At 34.8% G+C, this 26,667-nt stretch overlaps 1 long non-coding RNA gene across 5 annotated transcripts in view; it reads left to right on the forward strand.

Moving 5' to 3' along the window:
* Positions 1-26,667, forward strand: part of LOC143648118 (uncharacterized) — a 167,367-nt gene that overhangs the window by 40,114 nt on the left and 100,586 nt on the right. For 3 of the 5 annotated variants that reach the window (XR_013158378.1, XR_013158379.1, XR_013158380.1), the window contains exons 3-4: positions 4,713-4,837; positions 8,118-8,215. This is a non-coding gene — a long non-coding RNA (uncharacterized LOC143648118). Of the gene's footprint in view, positions 1-4,567; positions 4,623-4,712; positions 4,838-8,117; positions 26,165-26,667 lie in introns of those variants that run through there. The other 2 variants (XR_013158377.1, XR_013158376.1) reach the window with 2 other exon arrangements.

Here is a 26,667-nt window from a genome sequence, read left to right on the forward strand (position 1 = left end):
TTTTAAAGCAATTCTTCTATAAACATTCTTAAAATGATTTTGTGGTATGTGAGACTGCTTAAAGAAACTTAGCAAAGATGAGAAGTAATGTACAAGAATTATAGTCCTGTTTATAGCAGCTGCCCAAATAAAATATTTCCCTAATTAATTATCCTGCTTCCTGTAATTTTTTAGCAAAGATGAATTACAAGTAGCAGCAGAATGCTCCATTGTTTGGTTTTCAGTTGTAGCTGCCAACTAATGTGTTTCAAATTTTGTTTTCAGTGATCACAAACATATTCAAAAAACATTGTTTTCAGTAATCACAAACATATTCAAAAAACCACATTTTAAATACCCCACTTACCAAAGTTATACAGCTCTTTTTTAAACTACAGCTTTTCACACTAACATGCTGAAATTCACACCTAAGTTCAACTTCTTAAGATGATATTAAAGAATATTTTCAAGTCTGAATTTTGAGCCTGATTAGATATTTCTGTGCTTAGAGTATACTTGAGGAAACTTTAAGGATATATGGGCACAAAAGCCTGAAATGTGTAACTATCTCATTCTCTTTAATTTGACATTAAATATAATAGACTTTTTAGGAAAAGAGTCAAGCTACCAGTCCTAAAGATACTTGAAAAAGATTGGTTGAGGTGATAAGCCTCAATGTAGCCTCAGGAAAACATCAGAGAAAGGCTCCAAAAAGAGCAGAACCAAAGGAGAGAGCTTCTGCTTACAGGTGATGACAGTACCTTAAAAGTTCCCAGAATCAGCACTAAGGAGCACAACTCTCTGGGTTTATTATGTTCTAGGCACCATTATTATAACTATTTAAATTCTGCTCAGTGAACAGCAAAGTGAAAAGCTCTGATTGAATTTTCTCATCTCTAACTCTAGAGTCTTAATCCATGTGCCAAGTTCAGACAGATTCTCTTTCTCACTTTCCCAGCAACTGTTCAAAACCAGGCCACATCTGAGGGTGCTTCATATTTGAAGCATGCTTTTTCTCGTGCTGTTTTTCACTCTGGTTTTTGTTTGCCATTTTAAAAAAAATTTTTTGAAATGAAAAAATGTAGTTCTTTCACATCATGTTATTATTTTCCTCCAGCTTCTTGCTCAATCTTTGTATTGCTTACCATCAATTCCACACCCTTGACCTCTGTTCACTCCTATTCTCATTTGGAAGACCTCCCACCCCTTTGGACCATTGTTGTACAGTTTATCTTAAATGTTTAAAGTTCGTGCTGTGTTTTGTTTTATGGATGCAATAACCTCTTAAGTATTTTTGATGATTTTTCAGTTCTTTACTGTTTCGTGAATCATTTATTTCCTTAGGAGTATGTTTTTCATTTTATCTTATGCTTTTTTTGGTCATATTGCTGGCTTTTTGCAAATTATTATTTTTAACCATCCGTTTATATTAAAAAGTTTCATAAAATGGAAAGGCTGCTTGGCAAGTCTGCGTGATTGAGGGGGGCTGGTAGCTTTTGCTGGAGGGCGGGTGAGCTGGAAGCCAGTCATCCTGTCGTGCGGGGGTGGGTGGGGATGGGGGTGGTGTGAAGGGGCTGCACATAGTTAGTGGTGCTCTAAATATATCCCTGCGGGCGGAGGTTGAGAATCACCGAGGCCAGGACAGAGAAGTAGGGGAAGTTCATGCGCAGCCACCAGGCCAGGTGGAAGGTAAGCAGCGTGCACGTGAGCCCCTTGCAGAAGGCGCTGTATGAGCCACATGCCGCCGCTGAGTGCGAGAGGAGTCCCGACGAGGTTGCTTCCACCATGGGTCTGGTGTCGCTTCCCAAACAGTAGCCAGAGCTCAAGGCCGCCAGCAGGCACCACAGACCCACCGACCGACAGACACAGGTTCAGACTCGGGGATTTATTGAAGGGAGGAGACTGACTGGTGGGCTGCCGATCCGAGCGGTGCTTCTGGGCGGGTTCTTCTCTTTGCTCTCCTGTCATCCCTTTTTAATGATAACTGACCCTAAAACAACTGACCTTTACTGTCACCTGTCAATAGATAGTTCATCTGATTTTGTAGAAGCAACACCAAGAGTCCTCAGGAGAGTATTTCTTATACTCTACACTGCCTCCTTTGAGTTGTTTAGTAAGGAATGGAATAATTTGTCTTGAAAAAAAAAGGGATACTGACAATGTTCAATTTTACCTTAATCCTGTGATCCTGGAATTTTACCTAAATCCTGTGATCCTGGGTTAAGAAATTATCCACTCATTGTGTTACTGTCCAAAGTTGGCCTTTACTTCACACTAGCATGACTAAATTTTAGATATCCTTCTTCCTAACTCTGGGTCCCTGATTTTGCACACCTTGGCCCTTACAGAATCTAGATAGAAAATGCTCTACCTGGCTTCAACAGTAAACTCAGGAGATAACATCATGTAATGAACACAAACATGGATTTTTTGAGTCCCCCTGCAGAGCTCTTCTTCTTATCTCATCCCAGTCCTTAAAAGCTCTCCTGCCCTCTGCTGCAGGAAAGTTGAGGCCTCTTCCCGGTTGTGATAGCTTTCTAATCTCATTCTCTCTTTCATCATAATCTTTTGGTCTCTCTCTTCTCTGTTGCATACATCTTTGAATAAAGTCATCCTTTCCTGTTAATGACAACAAAAACAAAGGGTTTAGAATCCAACTTGAAGAAGGTTCCATTGATTAAAAATAGGGCAATTTGATCATTAATAATTGCAGTGGATAAACTTAATGAATGAGTTTAAAATTAAAATTAGGTTGGTCACCTGTGGGAGGATTCCAAGAAATGATTTCTGAAAACTGATAAATATAGGTAAATTAAAGATCTAGCATTTATTCTGCCTTTCTTTGATGAACTGTACCTCTAGGTAACCAAACAAGGGAATTTTTTTTCTTTATGGAATTATCCTAGTTAACAAATGAAGAAGGAATGAAATGAAGAAGATTATAACTAACAACCCTTAATGGAATAATGGATCTAGGCAATGGTATTGGTCCCTGTTTATATTACAAAAGAAAGATTACCAGACTCTTTGCCTCCTATGGAAGATTGTAATACCACCTATAAAGAATTCTTGTCAGCAAATCAGATTCCAAACCTTCAGATTCAACCATAAGTTTGCAGAAAATATAGAGGGTAGAAAAACATACTAATGATACCATGGCAAATTGGCAAAATTCACAATATGGGAAACTCTTCAGGACAAACAGGCAAGTTTTAAAAGCAAATAAATTGTGAGAAAAAAAGAAGTGGAGCCACCAAAAAACCTACAGATCAGAGGGTAAATACAATAGACTAGAAATTGTAGACCTTGTTTGTTTCTTATTTTACAAACCACCTGTTAAAATGACAGAAAATTTGGGAAATTTGAGCACAGACTAGATTTTGATTTTAAAGAATTATTGCTTTTAGTATAGTGGTAATATAGCTATCCTTTTAAAAGAGGTCTTATATTTCAAGATAATACTGAAATATTTATAGAGCAAGTGCTGTCTGTGAGATTTGCTTCAAAATTAACCACTGCTGTGTGTGTGTTTGTAGGTGGTTCTGAGTGAAAAAAGTTTTCCATAAATTGCTAATTGTTGAAGCTGAGTGATGGGTACATGATGGTTCAATGTACTGTTTTTCTTCTTTTGTTCATATATGGAATTTTCCATAATAAAATGCTGAAATTTTCACCCATTCAGATTTATAACAACAGTTTAAGGAAACCTTTCTTCTTTATGCAACATTGGAAGAAAAGTGAAATATGTAAAAGTAAACGTGTCCGTACAGTTTCATAATTAATTAAATTATGAAATATTTCTGAAAATCTAAAATAGAGAGTAATATAATGAACATAAATGTACCAATTACCCACAAATTAAGAAATTACAAATGCAGTGTGTACTGTTGCCTGATAACATTTTTCTCCCTCATTCCTGGAGATAATTATTATTTTGAATCTGATGTTTATCACTGCCATGTATGTTTTTATATATGTTTATATTAATATATTGTATTTAATTTGGTTTAAAAATCTTATGTTAATGCTATCCTGTACTTATTCTTAATTTTTTTTTATGTGGACGGTTATGAATATCGATAATCACTTTTTCTTCTGTGTTATGCTGGTTATCTGAAAAAATGGGAGATGTTGCATAAAGTTATTTTTAAATGGTATGTTAGTTACATTTTCAGATAATATGCATAATATGTTTTTCTTCAACCTCCTGACGTCTTTTTGGATCAAGTATCTCCAAATTTAAGCATTGGTTCTAATTATTAACCTGAAAAAGCTATAATAAGTATACTGTTTGCTATATATTTCTGGTTTTCTTCTTTTTCTCAGCATTGGCCTTCAGGATCTTGGTACTTTTTATTCCCTCTGCCTAGTTTGCTTTTTTTGTAGTTATCGGTCTGACTCACTGTCTTTCAGGCCTTTTCTTAAATGGTAGCCTTTTGATGAGATCTTCCCTGACCATTTTGTTTAAATCGTGCCACCTTTCCCCGAACCTTTTATTTCCCTAACCTGCTTTTTTTCTGTAGCACTTCCTAACTTCTGACATACTGTATAATTTACTTGCTTCTCTCTTTTTTTGTTTTATTTACAGTTATGTTGACAACTCAGCAGTGCTAACTATTCAAATGTTCAGTGTTTTTGGAAAGGTAGAGGTTTTCTTTAAACAGTGATTTTTATAGTATTTAATTTTTAATTAATGTAAAATATGCCCTAATGTAAAGTAACATTCTTTTTAGCCTTACCATTAATTCTCGGATTGTGGGACTCCTGTCTCAGCTGGAGAAAATCAGTAGTGAATCAGCAGAATCAGATACTGCCAGATATGTCACGTCAAAAATTCTTCATCTGGTTCAAAGTCAAGGTAAGCTTTAATCTTTTGTTTTTGTGATATGTATTTTTGTTTGTTTGTTTGTTTTTGGGTACATGGTCCAAGAATTGAACTCAGGTCTCCCTCATGAAAGGGGAGCATTCTACCATTGAACCACCCATGCATCCTTGTTTTTGCAGTGTTTTTAAAAGCAGATATTAAGAATGTTCAAAATTTTGATAAAATGGATGATTACATGTAAAACTTGGACTTTGTAAAATTGACTCAAGAAGTAGAAAACTGAATAACTTTGGAAGAAATTGCGCTTGAAAACATTGTCTTCAAAAATGATTATGATTTTACTTGTATGTGTCATCTCTCCCTCCCCTTAAGTTTAAACCACCACCTTCTAATCAGAGTTCTAGTTTTTGAATATTGAAAAAAGGTGTTAATTAGCTGAGTGTTGTTTATTAGTGTGGCCCACCACTTTGTAATTTCAGCTCTGCCATTCAATGGCTGGGAAGTTATTGAATCTCTAGGATTCAGCTACACCATTTCTGAAATACAAGTAACAGATTTCATGAAATTGCCATGAGTTTAAATGAGAATATATATAAAAATGTTGAATAAATGTTATCTGCAATTAGACATTATTACACTATTTTTAGAAGATAGTACTACTAAATTGATATCAAAATCTTGATAGAATACAGAACAAAACAAGTGTTCTTCTCACTTAAGAGCATAAATGTGAAAATCGTAAAGATTTGTTGGGGTGGGGTGCGAGGGTAGTTGTGTGGTAGACTTGTTGCCTGCCATGTGGAAGACCAGGGTTGGAGTCCCGGCCCATCCACTTCACAAACAAACAACCCTACAAAACAAGCAAACAAACAAAAATTCAACAAGTGGTGCTGCAATAATGGGATACTCACGTGGAAAAAGAATGAAATGTGACCCTGCCATGCAGCATACAAAAAACAAAATAATTAGTGAACTAAATCTCACTGTACATTAAAAGATGAATATCATTGCTAAAGAACATTTCTTTCAGGAATGCAAAATGGTTTAATATCAGGAAAAATATCAATGTAACATTATTTGACTAGGTCAAATAAAATCCATAAAAGAATTTTATATAATTTAAAAACCTATGTTTGTACTTGTGGTTGGCGTGCTTGGCTTGGGGGCTGTTCTGCTTGGAGTAGCCAGCTGGTGGGTCTCTGCTCCGGGGGTTTGGGGAGCTGACCAGTGCCTGGGGTGATCAGCTGATCTGCAGCACAGGCGAACCTGCCAGACACCACAATTGCCGGCTGCCTATGCCCTGAGGCCAAGCCCCATGGTGGATAATTGGCCCACTTCTGGTCTCCCCATAGCTGCTGTCCTCTACACCCATGTGGCTTCACCAGCTGGCAGCTGTGCAGGCTGGAGCTGAGGCCTGTGTTGACATTAAGGTGAAAACAGTTTCAGTGAATGGAAATGGGATACTGGTGGTCAAGAGCGATTCAGAACATTAACTCCCAGCTATTGTAGAGGTGCACAGGGTGCTATATTAACTGATAATGTCACAAGAAGAGACACCTTTCTTAAACTGGATAATTGGTTAAATGAATTGGAAACATGCAGCACAAGAAATGACATAGTAAGCATGCTAGTTGGAAATAAAGTTAAGGAAAATCATGAAGTTGATAGAAACAAAATCCTGAAATTTGAATGAAAGCATTCCATGTTATTCCAGGCAAGCACAGAAAAACTGTGGTGGTATCCAGTGTGCCTTTGGGGAACTTGTTGAAAAGGTCATTCAGACCCCTGGACTGTGAGAAAGTGAGGACCAGAATGAAGGGATAAAACTGTCACACAGGAAAGAAGGCTAAGGAGGAGGCACCTGTGTGGTTATTAAACTCTGGGAAATTCCATCTCTTGCATATTTTTTTTAAATAAACAGATTTTTTAATGAAAAATACATCAAGACACATAACAGACATTCTCTGCTATCCACAATTGTAGAGAATAGACATTTCTGCTTTCAGATATCTCAATTAAATGGTTATTTATGAAAAACTCAATACATGTAATTTGTGCAAGCTAGCCCTAGTTAAGAGAAAGTGAATTCTGATGAGAACTAAAGTTCAATATTGAGGAAAGGATAAGTAAGTGATAGATGATAATAATATAATTCAAAAGTAAAACAGAGTATAAAAGCACACACACAGTTCAGGAAACTTGTTCCTTAATATGTGATTCAAGAAAATGAAGCCAGTATATTCTATTCCCAGGTTCCCTCTAACAGATTTAAGTGGCAGTAATACATTGCAACATAGGAAAAAGGCAGATATCATTCAGTTGTTGAATAGTCTTTAAATGAACACCTAGTATATGCCAACTACTATACTATTAAATACTATGCATAAGATAGGCCTATGATCAAGGGATTCACTGTGTAGAGTTAAGAATGGCAGCGGCAAGTGACATTTAAAGGCTTAAGGGTCCTGTCTCTAAAAATTCACATGAAAACTTAGATGATGCATGTTTTATTATAGAGTTTCTCCAAATTCTCTAAATCCCATGAAATCTGGGAGAGCAGAAATTTCCTCAAAGATACAGTTGCAAATCAAACGTTGAAGCTAAGATCCCTCTCTCTTAAAAAGAGGTACCAAATTTTCCAAGTTAATACAGATAAGAAAAATGGTAGTTTTAGTGATTTTATGTTTTTGACATTATCTCCACATTACTTAATGATTTTGGTACTAATGTAAACTGTGCCTATCATCCTGTCAAGGCTGTTAAAAATTGCTTTTAATCCACAGTAGGCCAAAACTGGACCACCTCAAATGGAAAAAGTAGATGTTCATTCTCAGATATAAATATTTGAGAAACTCCTTCTATACACATGATCAAGCCACTGATTGTATACTTTGGATGGATTCTATGGTGTGTGAAGATATCTCAATTAAACTGCATTTTTAAAAAGTTTTTAAAAATTCAATACATAATGGCATGGACGTATGGCAAAACTCATGAAGGTAATATTCAAATGACTGAAGTGTTGCAATCACTGTGAAAAGGCTATGGATCTAAGTGCTGGTCACTAGAGAAGTGTTTTCTATTGTGAGATAAAAAATATTTCATCAGCATTTGTTCCAATTTCAAGCTTACTTAGCAACATCACAATTGATAATTCAGTCTTCTAGGTACTTTCATGTTGGGAAAAGAGGTAAAATGAATAGGAGGTAAAAGACTTACTCACTCTCCATTATGAAGGCAATATAATAAAAAAATTTGACTGGCCTTGCCCTTAGTTCCTGGGAAAATAACCTCTGAATCTTTGGAATTTCAGGTGGAGTGTCTTTCCTTATTCATGGTGACCGCAACCACACCTAATATATGCTAACAAGATGGGGAGAGGGGGTTCTCAGCTATACCTGCAGTCTTAAGGTAGGGGCTGGCCCACCAAATCATCTCTTGCATATTTTATCAGATAGTGACATCTTTCTATATATAAACTCAGACTGCTTTTTTAGGGACCATGCAGTTTACACATATTTGTTTTGTATCATGGCAATAAATATTTGCAAGAAATCCCACTCACTGGCTTTCCCAGGTAACACATTATGGTAAATATGCACAATTTATAGTCTGCAGTTTTTTATGTAACATAAAATAGATGTACCTTTATGAGTACATTTGATTTTATGAATTACATTTATCATGTAATTAAAAAAATACTTTCCATCCAGTATAAGTTGATACAAGGTCTGCTTTTGTTTTCCTCTTTGCTTATATCCTCCTATCAGTTACTGAATTACTTGGTATATAGAGCTCCTGGATACACTGGGAGGTGTACATGTGTTATCAAACTGATGTATTCCTTCAGGAATAACAAAGAGCTTGATTTCACAGCTTTTCTAGGATGTGTCCTGGCAGACTGTCTTTTAGTAGTATGCAAAATTCGCATTAAAGAATATATCCTGGGTGGGCCATGGTGGCTCAACATGCCAGAGACCAGAGTTCAATTCTCCATGCCTGCCCATGCAAAAAAAAAAACAAAATAAAAGGAACTCTAAGATAATAATCCAAGCCACTTATAATTAAATGTTTTTTTTTGATGATGCTTCTAAACTAGATTGATACATTAAAGCAGTTTGGCCTTACTTTTTAATTTACTTCAATAGCAATTAGATTAGCAGTAAGATTATTGCTAATCTTATTGTTAACAGAATAGCAGTAAGATTCCCCCCATTTTGGTTTCACAAGAACATGAATAGTGTGTTTATTGTAATGCATATAGTATTTAGCAGTTTGCAGTCCAACACTTTCTTTTTGTAAGTATTGGTAGTGTTCATCCAAGTGCTTCAGTTGTAGCTTGTTTAATGTTTATGAAGACCTGTATCTTACAACTTTATAAATGGCTAGTTATTATTAGAAACTTATTTCTGTATTTTGAGGGGAGGGGTAGAAACACTAAGTGACAATTTGAGAAAGGCTTATCACTTCAAGGTTCTTATATGTGTGGAAAATACTGCTGCAGTGAAAATCTTGATCATTTACAGTAATAAGTAACTAATAGCATATCAAAACCAACTCGTGCAGACTAGTAAATCTTTTCCACAGTATTCAGGTTTCTAACTTCTTACTCTTGTGATTGTATATTTTTTCACTTATGCTATTTAATTTACATTGATCCCTGATATTGTAAGTCCCCACATAAGTAGTTTGTCCTTTAAGATTGAACTCTATGATAACCCTCAGTAAGAGTCTCTCTATATAAAGTTGTAATGGATAAGCATTTTTGTGGGTCACTTTGCATGCTAGTTTGAGAGGATGTATGGACCCTAGAAAAGCCATGTTTTAATCAAAATCCCATATCATAATGGCAGAATAATCCCATTCAATACCATATGTTTGAAACTGTAATCAGATGATCTCCCTGGAAGTGCAATTTAATCAAGAGTGGCTGTTAAACTGGATTAGGTGATGACATGTTCATCCATTTGGGTGGGGATTGATAAGTTTCTAGAGTCCTATAAAAGAGGAAACATTTTGGAGAAAGGAGATTCAGAGAGAATAGAGAATGCTGCAGCACCATGAGACAGAGAGTCCACGAGCCAGCGACCTTTGTTGATGAAGAAGGAAAATGCCTCCTGGGGAACTTCAAGAACCTGGAAGCCAGGAGAGAAAGCTAGTAGATGGCTCTGTGTTCACCATGTGCCCTTCCAGCTGAGAGAGAAGCCCTGACTGTGTTTGTCATGTGCCTTCTACTTGAGAAAGAAACCCTGAACTTCATCGGCCTTCTTGAACCATGGTATCTTTTCCTGGATGCCTTTGATTGGACATTTCCATAGACTTGCTTTAATTGGGACATTTTCTTGGCCTTAGAGCTGTAAACTAGCAACTTATTAAATTCCCCTTTTTAAAAGCCATTTCATTTCTGGTATATTGCATTCTGGCAGCTAGTAAACTGGAACACTTTGCAATAGTGTGTTAATGCATTTCAGGTTGGATTCTTTCTGAAATGTACATCTTCAAGATGAAAACCACATTCTCCTTGGCTTACACTTGTAAAAAAAAAAAAGAGAGAGAATAGATCCAAATGGACATTCTCCAAGACACTTACTAGTCAGAATGTCAGAGGTCAAAGAGAAAGAGAGGATCTTGAAAGCAGCAAGAGAAAAGCAATCCATCACATACAAGGGAAACCCAATAAGACTATGTGTAGATTTGTCAGCAGAAACCAGGGAGGTGAGAAGACAGTGGGACGATATATTTAAATTACTAAAAGAGAAAAACTGCCAACCAAGAATTCTATACACAGCAAAATTGTCCTTCAAAAATGAGAGAGAAATTAAAATATTTTCAGACAAAAAATTACTGAGAGAATTTGTGACCAAGAGACCAGCTCTGCAAGAAATACTGAAGGGAGCACTAGAGACAGATATGAAGAGACAGAAGAGAGAGGTGTGGAGAAGAGTGTAGAAAGAAGGAAAATTAGATATGACATACAAAATACAAAAGGCAAAATGGTAGAGGAAAGTACTACCCAAACAGTAATAACACTAAATGTTAATGATTGAACTTCCCAATCAAAAGACATAGACTGGTAGGATGGATTGAAAAACAGGATCCTTCTATATGCTGTCTACAGGAAACACATCTTAGACCCAAAGATAAACATAGGTTGAAAGTGAAAGGTTGGGAAAAGATATTTCATGCAAATAACAACCAGAAAAGAGCAGGAGTAGCTATACTAATATCCAACAAATTAGACTTCAAATGTAAAAGAGTTTAAAGAGACAAAGAAGGATACTATCTACTAACAAAAGGAACAATTCAACATGAAGATATAACAATCATAAATATTTACGCACCAAACCAGAATGCCCCAAAATACATGAGGCAAACACTGCAAACACTGAAAAGGGAAATTGACACATCTACCATAATAGTTGGAGACTTCAATTCGCCACTCTCATCAATGGACAGAACATCTAGACAGAGGATCAATAAAGAAACAGAGAATTTGAATATTACAATAAATGAGCTAGACTTAACAGACATTTATAGGACATTACACCCCACAACGGCAGGATACACCTTTTTCTCAGGTGCTCATGGATCATTCTCAAAGATAGACCATATGCTGGGTCACAAAGCAAGTCTCAATAAATTTTAAAAGATTGAAATCATACAAAACACTTTCTCAGATCAAAAGGGAATGAAGTTGGAAATCAATAATAGGCAGAGTGCCAGAAAATTCACAAATATGTGGAGTCTCAACAACACACTCTTAAACAACCATTGGGTCAAGGAAGAAATTACAAGAGAAATTAGTAAATATCTCGAGACAAATGAAAATGAAAACACAACATATCAAAACTTATGGGATGCAGCAAAGGCAGTGCTAAGAGGGAAATTTATTGCCCCAAGTGCCTATATCAAAAAAGAAGAAAGGGCAAAAATACAGGAATTAACTGTCCACTTGGAAGAACTGGAGAAAGAACAGCAAACTAACCCCAAAGCAAGAAAAAGGGAAAGAAATAACAAAGATTAGAGCAGAAATAAATGAAATTGAGAACATGAAGACAGTTGAGAAAATCAATAAAACCAGAAGTTGGTTCTATGAGAAAATCAGTAAGATTGATGGACCCTTAGCAAGATTGACAAAAAGAAGAAGAGAGAGGATGCAAATAAATAACATCAGAAATGGAAGAGGAGACATAACCACTGACCCCACAGAAATAAAGGAGGTAATAACAGCATACTATGAACAATTTTATGCAAATAAATACAACAATGTAGATGAAATGAACAAGTTCCTAGAAAGGCATGAACAACCAACTTTGACTCAAGAAGAAATAGATGACCTCAACAAACCAATCACAAGTAAAGAAATTGAATCAGTCATTCAAAAGCTTCCCAAAAAGAAATGTCCAGGACCAGACGGCTTCACATGTGAATTTTACCAAACATTCCAGAAAGAATTAGTACCAACCCTGCTCAAACTCTTCAAAAAAATTGAAGTGTAGGGAAAGCTACCTAATTCATTCTATGAAGGCAACATCACCCTCATACCAAAACCAGGCAAAGATATTACAAAAAAATAAAACTACAGACCAATCTCTCTAATGAATATAGATGCAAAAATCCTCAACAAAATTCTAGCAAATCAAATCCAGCAACACGTTAAAGGAATTATACATCATGACCAAGTAGGATTCATCCCAGGTATGCAAGGATGGTTCAACATAAGAAAATCAATTAATGTAATACAACATATCAACAAATCAAAGCAGAAAAATCACATGATCATCTCAATTGATGCAGAGAAGGCATTTGACAAAATTTAACATCCTTTCCTGTTGAAAACACTTCAAAGGATAGGAATACAAGGGAATTTTCTTAAAATGATAAAAGGAATATATGAAAAACCCACAGCTAATATTGTCCTCAATGGGGAAAAATTGAAAACTTTTCCTCTCAGATCAGGAACAAGATAAGGATGTCCACTATCACCACTGTTATTCAACATCGCGTTGGAATTTCTAGCCAGAGCAGTCAGACAAGAAAAAGAAATGCAAGGCATCAGAATTGGAAAGGAAGAAGTAAAACTCTCACTGTTTGCAGATGATATGATACTATATGTTGAAAACCCTGAAAAATCCACAGCAAAACTACTTGAGCTAATAAATGAGTACAGCAAAGTGGCAGGTTACAAGATCAACATTAAAAAATTTGTAGTGTTTCTATACACTAGTAATGAACAAGCTGAGGGGGAAATCAAGAAACGAATTCCATTTACAATTGCAACTAAAAGAATAAAATACTTAGGAATAAATTTAACTAAAGAGACAAAAGACCTGTGCAAAGAAAACTACAAGAAACTGTTAAAAGAAATCACAGAAGACCTAAATAGATGGAAGGGCATACCATGTTCATGGATTGGAAGACTAAATATAGTTAAGATGTCAATTCTACCTAAATTGATTTACAGATTCAACGCAATACCAATCAAAATCCCAACAACTTACTTTTTAGAAATAGAAAAACCAATAAGCAAATTTATCTGGAAGGGCAAGGTGCCCCGAATTGCTAAAAGTATCTTGTGGAAAAAAAACGAAGCTGGAGGTTTCATGCTGCCTGACTTTAAGGCATATTATGAATCCACAGTCGTCAAAACAACATGGTACTGGCATAAAGACAGCTATATTGACCAATGGAATTGAATAGAGTGTTCAGATATAGACCCTCTCATCTATGGACATTTGATATTTGATAAGGCAGTCAAGCCAACTCACCTGGGACAGAACAGTCTCTTCAATAAATGGTGCCTAGAGAACTGGATATCCATATGCAAAAGAATGAAAGAGGACCCGTATCTCACACCCTAGACAAAAGTTAACTCAAAATCGATCAAAGATCTAAACATTAGGTCTAAGACCATAAAACAGTTAGAGGAAAATGTAGGGAAATATCTTATAAATCTTATAATTGGAGGCCGTTTTATAGACCTTACACCTAAAGCAAGAGCACTGAAGAAAGAAAGAAAGAAATGGGAACTCCTCAAAATTAAACACTTTTGTGCATCAAAGAACTTCTTCAAGAAAGTAAAAGACAGCCTACAAAATGGGAGACAATATTTGGAAATGACATATCAGATAAAGGTCTAGTATCCAGAATTTATAAAGAGATTGTTCAACTCAACAACAAAAAAACAGCCAATCCAATTACAAAATGGGAAAAAGACTTGAACAGATACTTCTCAGAAGAGGAAATACAAATGACCAAAAGGCACATGAAGAGATGCTCAATGTCCCTGGCCATTAGAGAAATGCAAGTCAAAACCACAATGAGATATCATCTCACACCCACCAGAATGGCCATTATCAACAAAACAGAAAATGACAAGTGCTGGAGAGGATGTGGAGAAAGAGGCACACTTATCCACTGTTAGTGGGAATGTCAAATGGTGCAACCACTGTGGAAGGCAGTTTGGCAGTTCCTCAAAAAGCTGAATATAGACTTGCCATATGACCCAGCAATACCATTGCTAGGTATCTGCTCAGAGGACATAAGGGCAAAGACACAAATGGACATTTGCACACCAATGTTTATAGCAGCATTATTTACAATTGCAAGGAGATGGAAACAGCCAAAATGTCCATCAACAGACAAGTGGCTAAACAAACTGTGGTATATACAGGCAATGGAATATTATGCAGCTTTAAGGCAGAATAAACTTATGAAGTATGTAACAGCATGGATGGACCTTGAGAACATTATGCTGAGTGAGACTAGCCAAAAACTAAAGGACAAATACTGTGTGGTCTCATTGATATGAACTGACATTAGTGAATAAACTTGGAATATTTTTTTCATAACAGAGACCATCAGGAGATAGAAATAGTGTAAGATATTGGGTAATTGGAGCTGAAGGGATACAGACTATACAACAGGACTGGATACAAAAACTCAGAAATGGAAAACACAATACTACCTAACTGTAATATAATTATGTTAAAACACTGAATGAAGCTACATGTGAGAATGATAGAGGGAGGAGGGCTGGGGACATATTGAAATCAGAAAGAAAGATAGATGTTAATGATTGAGATGGTATAATCTAGGAATGACTAGACTGTATAATAATAGTGAAATGTACAAGGTACAATTTCAAAAATGTTTTTGCCTGAGGAAGAACAAAGGAATTTCATTATTGCAGGGTGCTGAAAATAGATGGTAATTAATATTTTAAAATGTCACCTTCTGTGTGAGACTAAAGCAAAAAATGTTTATTAGTTACAAAATTTATATTTTGACTAGTGCATTTCCTAACATAACTTATGTAGACAGTTTGATTGAATGCCATAAGTACTTGGAATCTCAGGTAGGACATGAGATTTTGTTGGTTTGTCCAGAGTGATGCCCCGATGAATCCCAGAGTGATTCAATCAGTGAGTGGAAAAGTATCTGCAAAGCCCCCTTCGGGGAGTGGTGAGAACGGGGAGAAATTTAACTTCCCCAAGTTGAATTCTTGATATTCTCACAAATAGTGTGGGAAACCAAAGCTATAGGCAGAGCCCCAAGTCTTGGGGTTTGTTCATATGAAACTTAACCCCACAAAGGATAGGTCAAGTCTACTTAAAATTTGGGCCTAAGAGTCACCCCCAGAAAGCCTCTTTTGTTGCTCAGATGTGGCCCCTCTCTCCAACCAACATAACAAGCAGTCTCACCACCCTCTCCCTCTCTACGTGGGACATGACTCCCAGGGGTGTGGACCTTCCTGGCAACATGGGACAGAGATCTTGGAATGAGCGGAGACTCAGCATCAAGGAATTGAGAAAAACCCTAGAATGAGCAGAGACTTAGCATCAAGGGATTGAGAAAACCTTCTTGACCAAAAGGGGGAAGAGGGAAATGAGACAAAGTGTCAGTGGCTGAGAGAATCCAAACAGAGTCGAGAGGTTATCCTGGAGGTTATTCTTATGCATCAAGTAGATATCATCTTGTTATTCAAGATGTAATGGAGAGGCTGGAGGGGATTGCCTGAAAATGTAGAGCTGTGTTCCAGTAGCCATGTTTCTTGAGGATGATTGAATAATGATACAGCTGTAACAATGTGACTGTGTGATTGTGAAAACCTTGTGTCTGTTGCTCCTTTTATCTACCTTGTCAACAGACAAGTAGAACATATGAAATAAAAATAAATAATAGGGGGAACAAATGTTGAAATAAATTTATTTTGAAATGCTAGTGATCAATGAAGGCAAGGGGTAAGGGGTATGATAGGGAAAAAAACAACTACATTACACATATAAAGACATTCTGTATGTTTGTACTAAATATAAAAACACTATTATAATGTTAGAAAAAGATAGCTAACAGGTATACTTGTTTGTTCATATAATATTAAAACTTTAGATTTGTGTATTTATGTGCCCCCTCTATTGGCAAGTCTTTTCTGTTTATTATTTTTTACTCCTTGTGTTGTAATAGTCTTTCTATGCATTGAATTGTTGTCTTAATTTGTTCAGAATTTGGATACACTTGAGTTTCTTGAGTATTACTTTAAAAAAACAAAAACAAACCTATCCTTGATGTTTTAAAGAAATTCATTTTTTAAAAATTTATTTTTTGGAAATAAATTCAATTTACAGGGCAGTTGCAAACATAATATAAACCCCATAAAGGGAACCCCAACTTATCCCTCCCACCAGATCTACCAGTTAAAACATTTTGCCACCTTTGATGTATCTCCCTCCTTCCTTATCTATCTACCTGTATATCTGCCTTCTGAAAATCTGAGAGCCTGTTGTATGCATCATATTCCTTAAACACATAATACTTTCATGTGCATTTCCTGTGAACAAGATTATTCACTTATGTAATCTACTTCAGGGAATTTAACCTTGATATAAAGGTTACAATCTATATTCCAGTTTTCTCTTATGTTTCAATACTGTCTTTTTAAACATTTTTTGTGTGAAAATATAACATATATATGAAAAAGCACGTAAATGTCAAAGTGTATTTTAACAAGTAGTTATAGAACAGATTTCAATGTTTGGTATGTGTTACAGTTCCACTATTTCAGGTTTTATCTTCTAGGTACTCCAAGGTACTGGAGACTAACAGAAATATCAGTATAATGAGTCAGCAGTCATACTTATTTGTTAAATTTTGTCTTCTCTGTTATAACTCCCCCTTTTCCTTTGATCCTTCTCCCAGTCTTTAGGGATATTAGGGCTATGCCCATTCTAACTTATTCATGTTGAAAAGAGGTGTCAGCAGTATGGAATAGGGCATGGAACTTGAATAGGGCATGTTCTTGAATCCCTCTGGGTTTCAGGACTTATCTGGCCTACGAACCATCTGGAGGTTATAAGTTTCTGGAAAGTAAACTTAGTACATGAAACTTTTGTAGAATCTCAGATGGAGCCCTGGGTATTCTTTAGGGTTAACAGGAATGATGTTGGTTGGGTTTTGACAAACTGTGGCAATTAGCAATTTCTAACTTAAGCTTGTATAAGAGTAGGCTCCAGAATAGCCTCTTGACTCTATTTGAACTCTCTTTGCCACTGATAGCTTATTTTGCTACATTTTTCCCCATTTTGGTCAGGAAAGTGTTGTCCATACCACAGTGCCAAGACCAGGATCATCCCTGGGAGTTATGTCCCATGTTCCCAGAGAGAGTGTCACCCCTGGATGTCATGTCTCACATGGCGGGTGGTAGGGTAATTATTTTCTGAGCAGAGTTGAGCTTAGAGAAAAGCCACATCTGAGGAACAAAAGAGGTTTTCTGGGTGTAATTCTTTGATGTAACTATAGATAGGCTTGACTTCTTTTCTACAGAAATAAATTTCTTAAAAGGAAGCCTCAAGATTGAGAGCTTGAACTATTAACTTGGGAGTCCCTAGTGTTTGAGAGAGTATCAGGGATTTCCCAGGTTGAAAAGTTAATAGTTCCCTGTTTTTTCTCCATTCCCTCAAGGGACTTTTCCTATACTTTTAAGTTATCTGCCTAATATACTGTGGGATGCATCCACAGTATAAGCTTAACAGAATTAAGCTTTACAAAATTGCATTAAGCTTTACAGAATTACAAACCGTTGTTCCCATTCTGAGCTCCATGTATTTGGGTTGTTTAAATGAGCTATCCAGGCAGGTTGAGTTAGATTGTGTGCTACAGAAAATTTAGGTTTTGGAAAAATAAACTTCTCTTCCTTTGGTCTCATTCAGTAGGTGAAGCCCTAAAATGTGAACCTCATTATTCTTTGCCCTGTATTCTGATTTACCTTAGTCCCGGCCATCTTGGTGTCATTTTTATCTCTTATTGAAGCCTGATTTCTTTTTTGGTTTATTTAACAGGTGTTGTATGTAGCAATACTGACTTTTAGAGTTGCAGAACCTCAGCTCTGAGTCTTAGCTGTCACACAGGTAGCCAGAGTTCCAAGGAAACACTATATGGTTATATGTATATAGCATAGCATCTTAGAATCAAGATTGAGATAACACAACTCCGGAATAGATGTGGCTGCTATAAGAACTAACAATCTAGGCTCCAGTTTTTTTATGAGTATTTGTTAAAGGAGACCATAGGAGATTTGTTCTTTTGTTTCTGGTTTATTTTGCACAGCATAATGTCCTCAAGTCCATTCGCCTTGTGTGTGCCTCACGCTTTCATTTCTGTAGCTGCACAATATTCCATCTATGTGTACACACTAGAGTTCACCTTTCTGCTTCTCAGTCAGTGTACCTTTAGGGCATCTCTATCCATTAGGCATCATGGGTAATGTCCAAAATAAACAATCCATGTCTCACAGTATCCTCATTTAGTTGTACAATCGTCAACACTTTCAATTTTAGACTATTTTTATTGCTTCAAAGAGAAAAATGACAGATAAACACACCCTCACCAAATAGTAAATCTAAACTTTCCTGTAACTCCTTTTCCTTGTATCTCTAGGTCCCCTCCTTCCTACATTATATGTCTGTGAGTTTTCCTTTACCAGGGTCATAAAAGCAGTAAAATCATTCGGTACCTATCCTTTTGTCTGGCTTATTTCACTCAGCATTATGTCTTCAAAATTCATCCATGTGGTCATATGTTTCAGGACCTCATTTTGTCTTACTGCTGTGTAATATTTCATTGTATGCTGTGATGATTAGGGTCTGGTGTCAACTTGGTTAAGTGATGATGTCCAGTTGTCTGATCAGGCAAGCACTGGCCTAATCATTGCTGCAAGGATATTTTGTGGCTGGTTGATAAACTGGAAGGCTGATGTATTAAATCATCAGTCAGTTGATCACAGATATAATCAGTCACAGATGCAATTAGCCCACCAGTAAGATAACCCAATCAGTTGAAGATTTTCAGGAGAGAAAAGAGACTTTCCTCATTGCTTCTTTAGCCAGCAAGCCTCTCCTGTGGAGTTCATCCAGTTCCTTCATTGGAGCTGCTAGCTTTGCTACCTACCCTATAGATTTTGGACTCTTCCATTACCATGGTTACATGAGACACCGTTATAAATCTCACATTTACAGATATCTCCTGCTGGTAGTGTTTCTCCAAAGAAATCTAACTAATTCATAAGTATATACCACCATTTTGTTTATCCACTACTGTGTTGATGGGCACTTGAATTGTTTCCATATTTTGCCCATTGTGAATAATGCACTATGAACATTAGTGTGCTAATCTCTGTTCTTTTCACTGCTTTCAACCTTTCTTGTTATGTACTGAGTAGTGGTATTTCCAGATCATAGGGCAACTTGATGTTTGGTTTTCCAAGGAACCACCAAATTGCCTACACTAACTCGAGAATAGAACATCTCAAAAAGCCACTTGATCCAAGGAAATTTGCAATTACCAGTGATTTTCAGCTTAATAGGGGGAAGCCATTTGATGGTGAATTTTTGCTTTCTTTGCTTTGTATATATGTTATATTATACAATAACAGATGAAAAAAATACTTCCAACATTGCCTGTCTAGAAATAAGTCAACCTCAATATTTCTCACAAATAAAATGCATGAACTAAAGAGCATGATATTTCAGTAATATAATTATTGTAATCTTTTAGGATAACTTACGTTTAATTTTTTGTGCATGAATTTCTCTTTAATCTGAGGTAAAATAAATCACCCTAAGTTTTTTATTGAACTCCTCATCAAATATAATTTTCAACTGGAAATTATGTTTCATAAGTATATAAGAGCTATTATGATAAAAATCATAGCAAGTATTCCTTGCTGTTTACCCTGATAATGCCACAGCACTTCTTATATTGAATAGTGCTTATAATTGGGACCAATTTCCAGGGTAGATTACTTGGCATGATTCTAAGGATATAAATTCTAGGACTAATGAATTCATGTTAGAGTTGTAACAAAGATTTGCATTCCCCATAGATACCAGTCAATATTGAGCAGCATATTTTGATTATCTTTTTAATGGGCTCAGTTTTGATTGGATAAAAGAGATGATATTTATAGAGATATGTTAATTAAACTTGGCTGAAAGTCCAGATTGTTGAGCATCAGAAATGGAATAGCATATTTTTCAAAAATGGCACTTTTATTTTTAAAAGTTTAACAGTATCAAGGGAAAAACTTTAATTGAACAAAAATTAGAATACAATAAAATTCAAATAGGAAAAGGAAATTCTCCCATAAATGCTGTTGATATATAGGTGTGTTTTCTTCCAATTATTTTCCTTTGTGCATATAATGCTTGCTTTTAGGTATACTCAGGTATTCACATAATTTTATCTCACTGTATTTTCAGAAACATTCCAATTTTATTATTAAATATTTGTAATACACTTTGACCTATGTTATATTAGACACTTCTAAATTCTGCAATTTGATGTAATTTGCATTAGGGGGTGCAACATAATTAACTCTTTTCTAGGAAGGTGTATCAGCTATTGAATGCACCAAAATGAGTCATAATGAACTTTCACCATTTGGGTTCTGGCAGTTTCACCTAATTTAGCTATACAGTATTGTTTTAATCAACCACAACAATGTTTGAGCAACTTGTATTATTATACTGTGCTGTTTTTTATTTTATTTAAAGAAGCATGAGAGAAGAAAGCAAAAATCAGTGCTGGCTTGAGAAGCATTTTATGATTAATTTAATTGCAAAAACTTATATATGTAATCCAGTGAAACATCTTATGAACCTTTAATTAATTAACCATAATAAAACCAAGTTCTATATATCTTTATAAGCAACTTCTGCAAGGAAAACTACTTACAATTCAGAATTTTAGAAGAAAATGTTATGATTCTGGTCAAGGTGTTAAAAATATTATATATTAGAATTAAAATGTTATATATTTAGTGAATTTTGGAAGTACAATTCTTATTATCAAAAATACAGTGATACTGAAAAAAGTTTTGTTGAGATCAAAAACCCAGCCTAACTGTACTTCAGAATAGGTGTCTTTGGTGTTTCAGCCAAAGTAGAACCTGTTGGAGATTTTTTGTCAATTTTACTTCAGTTAGCTATGCCTACTCCTTGCAAAATCACCATAACTGAGTTTTTCATGACAACATTGAAATCAAGTTTTCTATAGTCATTAATTGTACTGTCAAATAATATAAGTAAAAGCTGAAGAAATGATAATTTTGTAAACTCATTTTATGATTAATCTATTTTTACTAAATCTTTACTGGTGGGATTCCAATAAGTCACCTGTAAAGAGACAATATTTTGGGAGGAGGTTAAGCGGTAAGAAACAGAACGGAAACTTGACTTCTTTGCCCTACATTTCAAAAATTTAGAACCTTATCTTGACAGTTATTCAATGTCATTAATATTTTTTTTAAAAATAGCAAAATGAGGACAAAATATATTAAGACAAGTGACAATCCACCAATAGGAAATGACAATAATAAGTATTTATGCACTAACAAGGATGTCCAATAAGACATAAGGCAAACTAGCACAAGTGAAGGGGTAAACAGATTTGAAATGTGAAGACTTCAAGCCACAGCTCAAATTGATGGGTAAAATATTTAGACAGAGGATTAATAAGGAAACAGAGAACCTGAATAATTTGATAAATGAACTCCCCTTAAGAGACTAATACTGAACAATGTGCCCCAAAGCACAGGGTATGCATTCTTCTCAAGTGCTCATTGATAATTCTCCAGTATAAACCATATGTTGTGTAAAACAGTTCTCAATTATTTTTAAAAGTTTGAAATTATTTTAAAAATTGATCATAATGAAATGAAGCTGGAATTTAATAACAGATGGAGGAATGGAATATTCATGAATTTAGGAAAGTTAAATAGTGCACTTTTAAATAATCAATGGTAAAGAAAAAATTGGGGGAGAAATGAGTAAATATCTTAAAACAAACAAAAGTCAAAACAGAAGTAAGGCAGTGCTGTGAGGAAACTTTACAAAACTGAATACCTACATAGAAAGAAAGAGTGAAAATCGAAGACCTATCTGCACAGCTGGAGGATTTAGAAAAACAACTGCAAACTGATCCCAAAGCAAGCAGAAGAAAGACGTAATGGATATTAGTGCAGAAAAAAATGGAATTGAGGGGAAAAAATAGATGGCATCAACAAAACCAGAAGCTGATTCTTTGTGAAGGTCAATAAAATCGATGGATCCTTAGCTACACTGACAATGATAAAGCAGGGAAGAGGCAATAAAGTAAGAAAGGAGAAAGGGGAGATTACTACTGACCCCACAAAAATAGAATTATCTAAGAGGATACTGTGAACAACTATATGCAACAAAGTATGGAATTTAGAGAAAATGAACACTTTTCCAGAAATACAGGATCAACCCACACCGACTCCAGATGAAACAGAAGACCTGAACAAACCGCTCACAAGTAAAGAGATTAAAACCAGGACTGGATGGCATCACTGTTGAATTCTACCAAACATCCTCAGAAAATTTAGTACCAACTCTGCTCAAACACTTGTAAAATTTGAAGATGAAGCGACCTAATTCATTCTATGAAGCCAATATCACCCTAATACCAATAACTATACTGGTCAAATAACACTAAAAGGAAACTGCAGCCCACTCTCTCGTATGAACATAGATGCAAAAATCCTCAACAAAATACCTGCAAATTGAATCCAACAACATTTTAAAATAATTATGCACCATGACCAAGTGAGTTTTATTCCAAGTATAAAAGGGCAGTTCAACACAGGAAAATTAATTAATGTAATACATCACATTAACAAAAAAAAGAGAAAAACCCACATGAGCATTTCAATTGGTGCAGAGAGGGCATTTGACAAAATCTGGCACACTTTATTGATAAAGAAAAACCTTCAAAAAATAAGAATAATAAGCTTTTTCAACATGACAAAGACTATACATTAAAAAAACAGCTAATATCTACCCAATTGTGAAAGACTGAATATTTTCCCATTGAAAATGATGAAAAAGATAAGGAAACCTATAGTTCCACTGTTATTCAACATTTTCTCAGAAGTTTTAGCTAGAGAAATTAAGAAGGAAAAATAAATGAGAGATACTCAGATTGAAAAGGAAGAAGTAAAACTTTCAGTAATTGAAGATGATATAACCCTATAGCTAAAAGTCCTGAAAATTTGCAGCAAAGGTATTATCATGAATAAACAATTTCAGTGCATTAACAGAATACATGATTAACATTTAAAAATTAGTAGTGTTTCCATACTCTAGTAATGAGAAATCTGAGGAGGAAATCAGGAAAAAAAATGCATTTACAATAGCAAATAAAAGAACCAAATATATAGGAATAAATTTAACCAAGGATGTAATGTACCTGTATTCATAAAATTACAAAATATTATTATGGGTAAAAAGAAGTCACAAATAAATGGAAGGACATTGTGGGCTCATAGATAAGGAGGCTAAATATTATCAAGATGTCAATTCTACCCAAATTGAATTTCAGATTCAGCACAATCCTAATGAAAATTACAGTAGATTATATTGAAGAACTGGAAAAGTTAATTAACAAATCTTTTGTGAATGGTAAATACTGAAAAAAAAACTTGAAAAAGAATAACAATATTTAAGGACTCTCACTACCTGTCATTAAAACATATTACAAAACAAGATCAGTAAAAATGGCATGGGCTTGGCACAAAGACAGACATATTGGATATTGGGAAAAATTGAGATTTCAGAAATAGACCCTCACATCTGTGGTCAATTGATTTTTGACAAGGCTGCCAAGTCCACACAATTGAGTCAGATCAGAATTTTCAACAAATGGTGCCAGGAAAACTGGATATCCATATCTAAAATAATAAAAGAGAACCTGTATTTCACATTTTATACAAATATTAACTAAAAAATGAATCAAAGACCTGGATGTAAAGCCTGGACCAAAAAACTCCCACAAGAAATTGTAGGGAAGCATCTTCAAGATCTTTTGGAAAGAGGTGATTTCTTAGAACTTGGATCCAAACATAAATACTGAAAGAAAAATAAATAAAATGGACTTCATTGAAATGGAAGGACTTTATCAAGAGTGTGAAATGGCAACTTAATGGGAGAAAATACTTTTGAAAACTACATATCCGATGAGTTTAATATCCAGGGAGACACTACAACTCAAAGTTTAAAAGTTAAAAAAAGCAATTAAAATATATACAAAGGCTTAATAGTGTTTTTCCCAAGAAGATATACAAATGGATTAAAAGCACATGAAGAGGGCAGGCAATGGTGGCTCAGTAGCAGAGTATTCACCCACCATGCTGGAGACACAGGTTCAATTCCTGGAACCTGCCACACATGAATCGATGCTCAGCTTCACTATTAGGGAAGTACAAATCAAAACCACAATGAGTTATCATTTCACATTTTCCAGAGTGGCTGCTATTAAAAATTTTTTAAAGTAAAACTACAAGTGTTGGAGAGGATGTGGAGAAATGGAAACCTTTATTTCTGTTTGCAGAAACATAGAGTAGTACAGCCACCGATGAAGGCAGTTTGGCAGTTCCTCAGGAAGCTAAGTATAAAACTACCATACAATCCAACAGGCCTGTTACTAGGTATATAGTCAGAAGAACTGCAAGTTGGTTTGCAAACAGACATTTGCACACCAGTGTTCATAACAGCACTATTCACATTTGCCAAAATTTGGAAACAACCCATGTCCTTTGACCAATGTATAAACAAAATGTTGTATATTCATTATCATGGAATATTATTCAGCTGTAAACAGAAATGAAGTCTCATTGCATGTGACAACATAGATGAATCTCAAAGATATTATGTTGAGTGAAGTCAGACATGCAAAAATATTGTATGACTTCACTTATATGAATTAAATATAGTGACCAATATCATGGAGTTAATATGTGGAACATAGTTTACCAGAAAATAGAGATGTGGAGCCAATCCTTGCTACTTGAATACTGGGTAATAAGATTGATTATAAATGTTTGGAAACAGAAAGAGGTGATGTTAGTACATTACAGTGAGTGTAATTAACAGTGAGAATATGTGCATATGGATGTGAATGAAAGGGAAATTTAAGGTCATGTATGTCAATAGATGGAAAGTTAAAGTATGAAACATGGAACTGTGTAACATAGTGAACCCTTTTGTGGATGATAAGCATGGTCAAAAGTAAAAAATATAAAGATATTCTTCCATGAATTAGAACAAATATATGATACTATTACAGAGTGTTAATAAGAGGATTGTATATGAGTAAAACACAAAGCAAACTATGGACTGTACTGAATAGTAATATATGAATACTCTTCCATAAATTGTCAAAATACATGCCACGTGAAAGAAACCAGAAACAAAGTACTGCATATTGTTTGACTTCATTTATACAGAATGTAAATATAGATAAATGTATAAATAAATTTATAAATCAATGAATATAGAAAAATTGGTAGTTCTGACAGAAACAGACCAGTGGTATGTTGGCTTAGAGAAAGATAGACTATGGGTGCTTTTCTTTTTAAAGTAATGAAAATGCTCCAAAATTGATAGAGGTGATGAATACAAAACTCTGTGAATATGCTAAAAGCCATTCATTGCAAAATAAATTTATGCATTTCTTGGATTTATTGTTGTCTGCAAAATTATAAAATCTGTTGACTATCATTGCCAACACAAAGCAGCAGCATACATTTTCTGAATAAATGAAATGTACATAAGCAAAAGCAAGAGCATAATATTTCATAAAAAGACAAGAAACTATAAAAGGCCTAATATATAAAAAATAGACACAATATATGTACTAAAAGGGAATTATTCAGAAAAGTATATTGCTAAAATATGAATGTTTATCAAAGACATTTCTCATTGCAAATAAAAACAAGAGATATTATTTTAAAATGTAGATAATGAACATAGATTTCACATCAAAAAAGTTCTAAGGAAATAATTAATATCATATTAGATATGATGAGTTAAAAATCATTGCATAAATGAAGAATGTAAAAGAATATATTGCAGATGTTAGTTTTTGGAGTAAATTAATGAACAGTGATGAGTCAATGAAAAGTTGTTAAACATTTTTATCCTTAAAACAGAGGTTGAAATTCATTATAATTAAATACTTGGACAATGTGGAAAATTTTCTTATGTTAACTTGAAATAGTAAAGAAAGTTGAAACTGCAAGCCCAGATTTGTAGAAGAATAATTTAAAGGAAATTTTAGCAACTTACTTGATGAAAATTTATGAAATGTCACAAAAGTAGGATTCATTATGAATTCTTAAGTTTACAAATGTTCTCTATAAAAAATTTATAACAAATAAGACAAGCCCTTAGTTAGAAAATTTATTAATTTTAGATAACATAACAAACCTGAAGAAATTACTGATTTTAGTCATGCTGAATTTAAACAAAGAAATAATAATTACTAAATCCTGTTGACACATCACAGAA

The sequence above is a fragment of the Tamandua tetradactyla genome, chromosome 10 (genome assembly GCF_023851605.1).
Source record: "Tamandua tetradactyla isolate mTamTet1 chromosome 10, mTamTet1.pri, whole genome shotgun sequence".
NCBI lineage: Eukaryota > Metazoa > Chordata > Mammalia > Pilosa > Myrmecophagidae > Tamandua > Tamandua tetradactyla.